The sequence below is a fragment of the Pseudophryne corroboree genome, chromosome 4 (assembly GCF_028390025.1).
Source record: "Pseudophryne corroboree isolate aPseCor3 chromosome 4, aPseCor3.hap2, whole genome shotgun sequence".
In the NCBI taxonomy this organism is placed as follows: Eukaryota; Metazoa; Chordata; class Amphibia; order Anura; family Myobatrachidae; genus Pseudophryne; species Pseudophryne corroboree.
The window spans coordinates 194,209,641-194,222,475 of NC_086447.1; the positions used below are offsets into that span (position 1 = coordinate 194,209,641).

Below are 12,835 nucleotides of genomic sequence, written 5' to 3' on the forward strand. Positions count from 1 at the left end.
CCAGTGCAGAGATTTATACACGAGAACTAAAACTTTTTGACGGAGAGAAGGACAGGTGTTCATTTCGTTAGAGTGGTTAAGGCCGGGTACACATCAGAATGATATTGCTGTATCAGAACCACAAGTCATCTGTATTGTCTAATGTGTATGCCCGATTGCGCGCTCTCGTTTGGTCATTTTGAACGGCCAATCAGAAGATATCATGCTCGACCCGGCGCAGTGTAATGAAAGATGGAATGAGCTGTCATTCTGTCGCTCATTACATTGTGTAATGTATACGTGTAAGGGAAATCGCCCCGACCATCGGCACGATTGAAGGTCGTGCAGTTGTGTACCCGGCCTAAAGGGGATGTAAAATGCAATAGTTCCCTGGGAACCTGAACAGCTACAGGCATACTGTCCTAGTGTCTCAGAATTGGTTGTGGGACCTCCCCTTATGTACTGTACTTCCTGCGGCTGTTAAGGCCTTTAGCTAATAGCTATTAATATTGTTATGTACCCAGTAGTGCCGAGAAGAGGTTGGAGCCCAGGAGTACAGGGGAGGTGTACCATACCTACATGATGATGTGGCTGCTACATTCATGAGATGATGTACGTACGTACGTACAGTATGACACCATACACAGACTGAAGAAAACAGAGTATGCTTCTCTAGAACATCATGTAATGATATAAGTTTATGACTAGATTAGTTACATACTCTAAACAGGAAGTAGGCAACAAGTTCCTATGTATACTTCTACCGGACAATCTAAAGCAAATAGTAAGTCACCGCACTCCTCTCACCATAGTCACGTGCTCAACATAATTATTTACAAAACATCAATGCTAATCATAGTCCAGTCTCTGTGGAGCCTTCTATCCTCTGTCTGGACAAGGTTGTGAAAAACCTCAGGCTTCTGGGTGACATTCTGAGGGCTGTTTGTTAAGTTCAGAATGTTGATACTCAATTCATGTTAACTATGTTTCTACTGGAAGGTTAGGAGTTATGTTGGACTCAACCAACCCACTGGATTCAATGATCGGATCACGACAATTCTCCTCTCACCACCTGAACTTCACACATTAAGGGTCCAGTTTTAGAGGTCACCATGCCTTCTTGCCATTTATGGGCTCTGAAATCATAAACAAGCACTTCTTGGCCAACAGCAAAATCTCATTAATAGATCTAACGCAACTGTTTATTCTGTACCTATTTACTCACATAGGCTTCACTAAGTTCACTAAGATCTCATATAGAAACAACATGGTGGGTGACGGCCCAGTAGTAGTCTGCACCGTTTTATGGTTGATAGAAAGTTATAAATTTTATGCTGAAAGAGTAATAGTTCTTTACTCATGGCCTACACAGCTCTTTTAAAGGACTGTACAAACCTTTCAGCCTGGCTGGATGGGGAGATGCCAAAGTAAAATGTTTAATTCCATTTCCTGTTCAGAAGTCTCAACACCACCCAAGTCCAACACATTAATTCCCTGCCATTTTGACAATTTGACTCTCCTGCCAGTCAATGCATGATACAGTATATAGGATTTTCAAACTTGAGCCAGCCTTGAGAGTCGAGTCAAAAACTTTGGATAAAACAGGATGGTTCCTTGCCTCTAAGGGGTCTTTCTTATTGTTGTCCTCAGACTGTGGCAAGAGAGAACATGATAAAACTAGAGATGAGCATATTCGGTCTTCAGGAAGCTGAGCCCACCTGTACTTCCGGGATCCGAGTGAGTCCGAGCGGCGCCTTGATCGGATTTCAAATTGAGGCAAAATGTCATCATCCTGGTGTCAAATTCTCACAGGTTTTGGATTCTATATAAGTCCCTCCCTCTGTGATTTGGATGCCATTTCATACTGATCCCAGTCCACATCCCCTCCCTGTGTCCAGTGGCTGCTGCTGTGTCCATCCACTCCCTGGTGTAAATTTACTAAGCTGAGAGTTCTATTTAAAATAGAATGTTGCCCATAGCAACCAGTCAGATTCTACATCTCATTTATCTAGCACCTTCAAGAATATAATACCTGGAATCTGATTGGTTGCTATGGGCAACATTGCATCTTAAATAGAACATCTTATAACATCTCCCATCTTAGTAGTAAATTTACCCCCCCTATGTCCTTCCGCTCAAGTTACTGTGCTGTGTCCATACACTCAAGTAGCTTCTGTGTCCATCCTGTCCAGTAGCTGCTGCTGTGCTGTGTCTATCCAGTCCACTGGCTATGCTGAGCTGACCTATCTGTTCAGTCCACTCCCCACAGTGTTAATATTGGCTGAGCAGGATTTACAGTACAGGCAGATCGCAAATAATTTATAGTGCAGGAATTATTACTAGTCTAATTGGACTGTCAAACTGCGGTGCTTCACTGTGGCTCTGCAGGCTATATCCCACTGTGTTCACATAAATATAAGCAGTGTGACTCACAGCATCAGTCATTATTTGCAAAAAAATAAATAAAAATGTTTTTATTATTTATACAACCTGTGTGCGCTGTCCCCCAGTACATTCACATAAATAAAAGTGGTGTGACTCCACAGTGTCAGTTGTAAGTTACTATAAAAAAGTTAAAATTTTTCATGTACATATAAAAAGGCTGTTACTCCACACAGTGTGAGCTGAGCTGTGAATTAGTAAAAGAGTACTATATATATATATATATATATATATATATACACACATATATATTCTACTGTTTGTACTACTTCTGTTTGTTCATTGATGTGGATAATGATCAGTTTAGAGAAGAGCAGGAGCAGCAACCAATTACTAGCTCTGCAGCTGCTGCCACCAGTCATGCTGACACCAGTCCTTCAAAGTCATCTATTAAAGCCGATGCCTAAGGACATAAAGGTTTAAAACAGGGCATCTGAAACAAAACAAACAAATTTTTTTTTAAACACCTCTAATAAAGGGAAACTTTACTGCAGAAAAACATACAATTACCAACATACCATTCACAACACGCAGTGGCAAAGAAAGGCTCATGCCTTGGCCTATATTTATGAGTGGTGATTGTGATTCTGCATCTGTCAGTGAGGAATCTTCTTTGTCCTCTCATAATAATACAAGTTCTTCTCACTCAGAATATAGAAAAGGTGTTAAGAAAAAAATGAAAAACAGAAAATCAGTGCTAAAAACAGCCACTAAGACAGTAGAACAAACTGTGTGTTCAGAAACATCACAAATCCCGGAGGAGAGTCTAACTGTGTTGATGAGTGCTATGTGTGAGCCCAACCTTTCTGGTACTGTACTCATAGAGCAGCATCCTTCCACCATTTGTGCACCCTCTGCAAATGTGTGGATGAACAGCACACATATAGCTGGTTACATATAGTATAAATTGAGGATGCCAATGTGGAAGAGCAACAGGATGAGGGGGATATTTATGTAGTTGACGCCAACGCTTATGAGAATGTTAATGATGAGGATGTTGTTTGTTGTTTGTGTAAGTCAGGTACCAATGGAAGCAGTTCTTTCCCATGATAAGAAGGCCATTGCCATGCCTGGCCATAAGACCAAAGAATCTACATCTTATGTGTGGAAATATTTTTACCCAAATTCTTACAACACTTGTCTAGCCATCTGTAGCATTTGTAAAACCACAGTAAGTAGTGGCAGGGACCTAAACCATCTAGCTACCTCCTCCCTGTTACATCATTTTCAGCGAGTTCATGGAAAATTTTGGGGAAAATCAGAAACTTTTGCTAAAAAATAACATCAATCAGTCCAGCATCAGCAAGCTCCCTTCTCTCAGCTAGATCCCAGCACCTGCAATCTCTACTGCCAACATCTTCATCATCAGCATACTCACTAATGACCAGAGGTAGTCCTGTATCCAGGAAACAGTAAGGTGACACCCCCTAACTACCCAGGATTCCTCAAAAGAATCCTTCAGCACTAGGCCTGCTGCTGCTGAGGATGGATCTTCAGCCAAGAAGGGGACAAAGAAGACTACTACTGTAGTAGTTTTAAACAACAATTGACTGTTATACAATCCTTTGCAGGAGGAAGCAAGTATGACAGCTGTCACCCAGTCACACAGAGGTTTACTAATGCTATGATGGCTATGCTAGTATTAGATCTGCAGCCTATATCTACCATTAATGCAACAGGTTTTAGACAGTTAATTAAGTTCCTGTGTTCCCGCTATCAAATGCCATCTTCATTCAATTTACTAGACATGCAATTTCTCAGCTGTTCCAGGACGTTACAAAAAAATCTAGTTATTGACTTAAAAATGGTATTGTACCCACTGTCCACTTAACCATAACTGGTCAAACTAAAGATTACATGACTGTGACAGCCCACTGGGTGGGTTAATCACTTACAGCAGCAGCATCTAACAAACAACTCCAGATTATTCAGAGGCAGGCTTCTCTCTGTATCACTGGCTTCACTAAGAGATTTACCTATTAGAAAAACTAAGGTATGTCATAGGAAAATGGCTTACCCCACTTGGACTCTCCTCAGAATTTGTGATCTCTGTTAACACCACAAATATTATGAATGCATTACAGCTAGGTGAATACCAACATGTCCCATGTTTTTCTCACACAATCAACTTGGTGGTGCAGAGGTTAAAGGAAATGACACGGGCGTGCAGGAGATGCTGTCTGTGGGCCAAAAAAATGTGGGAAATTTTTGGCATTCAGCAGCTGCATGAAGAAGACTGCAGTGCCTGCAAGAACAGTGCAGTTTGCTCTGCCACCAACTGAAGCAAGAGGTAGTAACAAGGTGGAATTCCCTTTATATACTTCAGCGGATAGAAGAACAAAAAAGCCATACAAAGCTACACAACAAGTCATGATATTGGGAGAGGAGTCTGAATGTACCCTACTGCAGCACAGTGGGGAATACTTTTATTGAGCAAGGTGCTGAAACCATTCAAAGTATTTACCTGTGAAGTGAATTCAGACACTGCTAGCTTTAGTCATATGAATATCCTAATTAGACTTTTGGAAAAGCAGCTCGGGAAATTGAATGAGGAGATTAAACAAAGCAATTCCACTAAGTGTGTTGGACTTGTAGATCGAGTCCTTAATTTGCTTCGGTATCCAAGAGTTGTCAATATCTTGAAATCAGAACACTACATTTTGGCGACCATGCTTTATCCTAGCTTAAGTCATACGTTCTGTCTATCTTTCCAAATTAACTGGAATTTCCATAAGGAAAACCTTTACCGGCAATTACATCAAAGTACAGAGACTTTGTAATGGTGGATTACAGAGTGGATAAATGAATATTGTGTGAATGTAATGCACACACTGAAGAGGGTAAGGAATTAGAGGACGAGAAAGACCTCTTCCAACTGTAGAGAGGATTAACAATACTATTAGCTGCCTTAAGCCCATTGATAGCTTATTTTGTGGGAGCTCAAACAAACCAAGCACTTCAGCCACAAAAGTGGCAGTCCCTGTCGCTAAAGTGCTTGGTTTGTTAAACTGTGCATGCCCTTTTTAATATCCAACATAAGGGTGGGTGGGATGGCCCAAGTACATTTCCATCTTGCACCACTTTTCTTTTCTGCCACTGCTGTGTGGCAAAGTTTCATAGATGTGCTATAAACTGCTGTGTATTTGTGCCGCTGCTCTGTTGCTTAGTAACCAACCAGCTTGGCCAGTATCGGTAAAAACAATATGATAAGCTGTGAAGTGGTCATAATTGAGTGGAAATGACTGGAAATCAATGTTATTGAGGTTAATAATACTGTAGTAACAAAAAAGGCCAACATTTTGTGATTTTAGCAGTTTTTATCAATTTAAAAAAAATACAGATCCAAAACCACGTGAGGGTAGTTTTGGCAAAAATAAAAAATAAAGTTAATACAGATCCAAAATACAGGGGTCAGTGTACATCCCTACATAGAACATCAGCATTGTTTGGTTTTCCTGAACTTTGTCCTACTGATGAGGACCATGATCTGTACTCCCTTTGTAGGATTGAAAAAGGAGACTAGCAGTTGGTTATCAGTCACCAGGGAATTCCTGTCCTTACAAAAAAAAATTCAAATCAGTATGTTTATTATATATATTTCATTCCAAAAAAGAAAAATAAGCGATACATAGGTGTACTGTGAGATACAACAATCACAACAGCAGAAATAGACTGAAAGTACACATAAACATAGAATGCACAATGAGATAGCCAGTCAGTACACAATATTTTGAGAAGGAAGAAAAAGAAACAAACAAAAAACAAAAACACAATAACAAAAAAGAAAAAGAGCTAAAGTATAATAAAGCATTGAGGGTAGGAGGGGTAAGGCACGCAGAAACATAGGAGTATCAGCAGAGTCCAGCCAGGGGGGGAAGAACAGAAAAGGTACCAGGGGGACCAAATGTTGTGGAAAGTTGGCATGGAGTTACTTTGCAAACTAGTAATGTATTCCATTGAAGCAATAAAGTTGATTTGGTTGAAAAGGGCAGTAGTGGAAGTTGCTGTCAAGGATTTCCAATATTTGGCTATCAGGGATTTAGCTGCATTGCATACATGCATGACAAGCTTATCTTGGTGCTTACTGATCGCCGGTACCAGGGAACACAATAACGCTATGGCGATAGTACCTGATACTGGAGATTCTAAAATTTGAGACAGAAGCACCCACACTTGATTCCAGAAAACCTGAATTGTCGGACAGGGCCACCAGATATAAAGGAATGTACCAACGTTCCCACAATTCCTCTAACAAATATTTGAGGTCAATGGAAAAATGATGTGGAGATTGGAGGGTACCAAGTACCATCTAGTATACACTTTATAACATGTCTCTTTGATAGCCACACTGATCGAAGCTTTAGCAATTCTTGTCCTAAGAACAGGTCACTCCTAAATGTCGAAATGGGATGGGAGGTCTGACTCCCATGCCAGTTTGTGAGGTTCACGGTCAGGGGGGTCAGGGGCTAGAACAGAATGATAAATAACAGAGATATTACCATTGCGGTCTATTGAAGAAGAACAGAGGCGTTCATAGTGGGTCAGCATACGAAGTTTACTAGAGGGGAATTGCAAATTTATGAAGCTCATAATTTGATTGTATTGAAAGTGGTAAGAGGCGGGGAATGGGAGTTTAGCTTGGAGGTCAGCAAACGAAGATGGGGCAGATTGACCTTTTACATGGTAAAATCTAGTAATTTGCAATCTCCACCAATAGGACACCATAGGACCAGCAGATCCCAGAGGGAATTGGAGGTGATCCCAGATAGGGGTCATAGGTGAAGGAAATTGGGCCAGATCCATTGTGGGTCGAAGTTTGTCCCATATATTAAGCGTGAACCGAATGGTCGGAGTTGCACAGGCCGAGGCTGGTCTAAGTGGGCAGCCAGACTATGCCATCCACACGCCCCACCTGAAGCATGGAAATTTCCAAATCAACAAATCGTTTACAGCCGGGATAGGAGTGCCATGACACAATATGGTTCGGTTGGGCAGCATGATAATAAGAGCGGAGTATTGACAGGGTTAATCCTCCAATAGGGACAGGCTTAGCCAGAATGGTCCTATGAATGCGGGGTTCACCTTGTGCCGAAATGAAACGATTGCAGAGGGCTTGCATGGAATTCCGAGCTGATATCGGGACAGGTATGTGTAAGGTTTGGAATAGGTACAGTAGTCTAGAAAGGAGATTCATTTTAATCGTATTAATTCTGCCAAACCAGGAAATAAAGAGGGACTGCCAATGCAGTAAGGCTCTTGGTAACGTTGGGAACATGGTGAGTAGTTTGCTTGATATAGGGAAGCGTATGACTTAGTGATGTAGATGCAAGGTTTTTAATTGTGGAAGCACGCCAAATAAAAGGGATGGAGGTAGTGAGCATAGACAGTTGTTGTGATGGGACACAGAGAGCCATGGCTTCAGACTTAAAGCTATTGACTTTGTAACCAGAAAGGGAGCCATATGTGCGTAATTCAGATTGAAGATTAGGGAGCGAGATTAAGGGGTTAGTCAAGGTGAGGAGAATATAGTCAGCAAAGAGTGACACTTTGCATTGGTCATCCCCTACGTTGACGCCCCCAATATCAGGGTTAGCTCTAATTCTTGCCGCCAGTGGCTTAATACAAATGGCAAAGATAAGAGGAGAGAGGGGTCAACCCTGTCTCGTCCCATTTCCCAGATCAAAACGTGATGAATGCAAACCATTCGTCATAACTGTAGAGGATGGATGAGAATAAAGAGCTTTCACAGCCTGCATAAAGTTTCCTGATATACCCACAGAGGCTAAAGTGTTAAACATAAACGGCCATAATAGGCGGTTAAACGCCTTTTCTCCGTCAAGTGCCAGGACCACTGACAGGATCTTATTACTAGTAGAGTAATGTATTAAATCTATAGTACGCCTAGTGTTATCTGAGGCCTGGCGTTGAGGAATGAAGCCTACTTAGTCAGGGTGCATTAAGGAAGGCAGCACCCAACCTATGAGCATTTTCCCGCTCCGAAATTCAGAGAGAATCTGAAAAAACTTGCTGAAAAACTGGGAGTGGTTCGTATTAGGGGCATAAATACTAGCTAGGGCCATCTCTTTAAGTCCCAACTTGCCCGTAAGTATAATAAATCGGCCCTCAGGATCACTTTTGGAGTCAGACAGAACAAATGGGAATGTAGAATGGAGCAGTATGGCCACACAGTTGTGTTAAGAGACATTGGGCCTAATTCAGAGTTGATCGCAGCAGCAAATTTGTTAGCAGTTGGGCAAAACCATGTGCACTGCAGGGGGGGGGATATAACATGTGCAGAGAGAGTTAGAATTGGGTGGGGTGTGTTCAAACTGAAATCTAAATTGCAGTGTAAACATAAAGCAACCAGTATTTACTCTGCACAGAAACAAGAAAACCCACCCAAATCTAACTCTCTCTGCAAATGTTATATCTGCCACACCTGCAGTGCACATGGTTTTGCCCAACTGCTAACAATTTTGTTGCTACGATCATGTATATGAGTATCAACAAAGAGTAGTGTATATTTGGGTATTGTTTTGAAGCCAATGATGGATGACTCCCCGATTTGAGATGGGTTTCCTGATGAAAAATACAGTCGCCCTCAGGCGCTTTAAAAAGTGAAACAAGTGGGAGTGCTTCTGTGGAGTGTTAAGACCCTTAGTGTTAATAGTAAGGCATGTAAAAGGCATGATTAGGGTAGAGAAAGAGAGAGGCGGGGGGGGGGGGGGGGAGGGGGGAGTGGGTCTGGACTCGGCTAAAAAAAGTTAAATTGCAGTTAAAAACAGAAGTGGAATATGGGAGGGAAGGAAGTAGTAAGTACAGCCAAAAAGTATGGCAGACTACTACAGCAAATGAGCTCTAACAAAAGTGGGAGAGCTCGAGGGTGGGATTCAGTAGTTGGGGGATTAACTCGAGTCACAAATTCCAGTATACAACTATAAATGCAATAATCCCTAAAATTGGGGGTGGTGAGGCTTGGAGGAGCACCAACATTTCCCACCCAGAGCAAGTATGCTACAGCGCATCATAAAAATGTGTGGGTATTATTGGAAATCAAAGTAAACATCAAAATAGCAAGACATTAGTGGTAGGTAAAGTAAGTTACCAAAACAAGTCAGAGCACAAGTTGTAAACTTGAATCATAACATAACGTATAACCTATGATAGAAAATAACAGAAGACAAGCAAACATGTCCACATAAAGAATGCCTAAGGACAGAGAGTCCTGACCGTGAGGGTCTTGACCAGAGGGACCTGAGGAAAAGTTAAGATTAAGTTTGCGGAGAACATCCTTCCCTTCAGCTGGGGTTCTCACGTAATAGGGTTTTCCCTTCATCTCCAGTTGAAGGCGGAACGGAAATCTCCACTTGTATTTATATCCATTGTCTCTCAGCAGCGTAGTCACCGAACGCAAGGCCCTGCGCTTTGCTACAGTTGAAGGGGCTAGATCCTGAAAGATTTGGGGTTTCGAACCTTCAAACACAATGCAAGCCTTGGATCTACTGGCCAAAGTTATCAGATTCTTGACCTTGAAGGAAATCATTATAAGAATTACGTCCCTGGGAATCTCAGCGTCCTTCGGCCTGGGTCCTAATGCTCTGGGCCCTCTCGATTTGAAAAGTGGAGATGTCCTCTGACGGGAGAAGATGAGTGAACAATCGGATGAGGTAGGGCTTTAGGTCACTGGGGGTTACAGTTTCCAGAACGCTGCGAACCCAAAGATTGTTGCGTTTCTTGTGATTTTCCAAATCTTCATTTTTGTCCCTAAGGAGATCCAGTTCGGTATAGAAGAAGTTCATGTTGTTTCACTTCCTGGACTTTGTCCACTCGGGTCTCAAGAGAAGTGGCACACAATGATAATTCTTTCATGTCTGCTTTGAGTTCACCGACAGCCTTTTGTAGAGCAGCAGCAAAAGAATCTTTGAGGTCCATAATAAGAGCTTGGAGGGTCTGAATAATCTCCACTAGTGGTGGGTGATGACAAGTAATCCATCTCAGGTGAGTGGGAAGGACTGTGAGGAGACAGAGGAGAGAGCTGTTTTTCCTGGCGAAGGAAATGGTGAGAGATTTCCAGAGGTCCCTTTTTCTTAGCTTTAGGTGCAATACGTCTCATAGTACCACATGAGGGTGTCTGTATTTAGTAGTTATAGGTGGTCGAAGAGTAGTAACAGAATACCCACTGCTAGAAATGTAAGCTCCGGGTTGGGAAATGAGGTGTTCAGGGCAGCATTGTTAGATCAGTGTGACAAAGAGGGAGTACCTATGGCGGGCACACAGTAACAGTGCCAGTTAACACAGATAATCCGCGACACGATGAGCCTGCAGAACAGGAAACGTGAATAACAAACAACAGAGACAAGTTCAAGCCTCTGAGACCCTCTAATAACTTGTGGCAGGAAGAGGGGGATGAGAGTTCACCGGGCTCTATTGTCACACGCAGGGAGAGTCCACTGATGGCGTGTGTCACTGATGGTGAGTGTCAGAGGAGTCACTGTGTAGCAATTGAGGAAGAGGGCGGGGGGAACAGTTACTGTATCCTCACCGCTCACCTCCGCACAGGAGGCAATAGGATGCCAATGTAGAGAGGAGGGCAGAAGGAGTGAAGATGTGGAAATCCCCCAAAGTGACTGCGGACCAGCCAGCAGCCATTTATATCCCCCTGACTCACTGTGTACTCTGTGCTCCAGGATACAGGGGTCCAAGATGACAGGCGGCACTGGCGTCTCCAGGGCCGCCCACTGCCGGGACTCAGTATCACTCAGCGGGAGATGAGGACACCAGGCAGAGTGCACTACAGGCAGGGTGAGAGTGCTATACTAGTGGGAGCTGCTCTGAGGACACAGTGCCAGAAGCTCCACTCCTCCGCGATCAGACCGCCATCTAGGGCCAGCAGGCACCCGAAATCTAGCCCCCGGTTTGAAGCAAGGTGAGCAGGCCGCACCCTGTAGAGGGTCCAGCAGCCTCTCCCAGATCCGCGAACTCCACCCTCCAACCACGGACCCCCACCGTACTGTCATCAGAGGCTCCGAGATCCAGCAGGGCACACAGGCAGGTAGCAGATGGGCAAGTCCGGGCTAGTCAGCAGGAGCCCCAGTGTCCCATGTCTGCACCTAATGGCCGCCAAGCCACGCCCCCTTACAATATTTTTAATTCCCCTCACGATCAATCTGTGTTGAATTCTTTTGCTGTAACTGTTAAAAACCATGATGCATACATGCTGTGCAAGGTACTTGAACACCCAAGCTCATACACCACAGTCAGACACCTAACACATGGAGCAATTCGCTCTGGCAATGAAAGCCAAAGTGGATAGCTCCATGTGTTAGAACTCTGATCATGTATGAGGTTGCATGCTAAAATACCCTGTATGGCATGTGAGCAATGTGTGTTTAATACAGGGGGATTTAACTAAACGTTATTATTGACAAGGTGCACATAAATCTTGGTAATAGTTCACAAGGTATGTGTATGAATATGGTATAGATGGTTTGGTGTTCAAATACCATTTTTGTTTTAAAGCTATTTCTGTATTTTAGAATTATGTTTTATGTTATTTTGTAGTTTTTATAAACAAAAAAGCATGGCGGAATCTAGATCTGGTGTGGTCAAATTTGTACAAACATTAGAATCCAGCAATATGTTAATTAAAATGAAATGATGCCACGCAGGAAGCCTTAAACGACCTGATTTATACATGTCAGCTGCAACACCCCATCCATCTGCTTGTGAAGGTATCTACAGTACCTGTACCATCACTATCACCTTACATATGAACCAGCCCTAGCCTTGGTGCAAGAGATCCATATAAAATCAGATGTATTTCTGCATACACACAACTTTGTGTTGCCTGCTATTCCACCTACATGCTCGCAACATATCCTCAGTGTAGATGCGACTGAGGTGCATATGGCTCTGAATCGCCTGTCACTGCTCACAGTTGCACATGCTTGGCTTGTACATGTGCAGTGATAAATATCACAGTTAGGGTTTGTTTAAGATGGGAGAGGGCCTGTGCGCAGGCTCTGTGCGCAGGCCCTTCCTATCTGACAGCGCAGTAGACTCTGGCATGTGCACACCTCTGGGAACATGGCACCTATGCTTTATTCCTGGGACTTTCCTACTGTGCATGCGCACACCTCTGGGAACATAGGGGGTCATTCCGAGTTGATCGCACGCTGCAATCAACTAGACGCCGCCTATGGGGGAGTGTATTTTTGCATAGCAAGGCTGCGATTGCTTGTGCAGCCGAGCTATGCAAAAACATTTTGTGCAGTTTAGGAGTAGGTCCTAACTTCCTCACCCACTTCTGCCTTTCAGGTCCCGGAATTGATGTCAGACATCCGCCCTCCAAACGCCTGGACACGCCTGCGTTTTCCACTCCACTCCCAGAAAACGGTCAGTTGCCACCACTTAA

At 43.2% G+C, this 12,835-nt stretch overlaps 1 protein-coding gene and 1 long non-coding RNA gene across 4 annotated transcripts in view; one reads left to right on the top strand and one right to left on the bottom strand.

Moving 5' to 3' along the window:
• Positions 1 to 2,507, top strand: part of LOC134909162 (uncharacterized) — a 62,827-nt gene extending 60,320 nt beyond the window's left edge. Inside the window, exons 2-3 of one of the 2 annotated variants that reach the window (XR_010175860.1) lie at positions 504 to 591; positions 1,630 to 2,507. This is a non-coding gene — a long non-coding RNA (uncharacterized LOC134909162). The remainder of the gene's footprint in view (positions 1 to 503; positions 592 to 1,629) is intronic. The other variant, XR_010175861.1, reaches the window with a different exon arrangement.
• LOC134909161 (claudin-1-like) overlaps positions 1 to 12,835 on the bottom strand; it is a 111,815-nt gene that overhangs the window by 78,845 nt on the left and 20,135 nt on the right. The window lies entirely within an intron of this gene.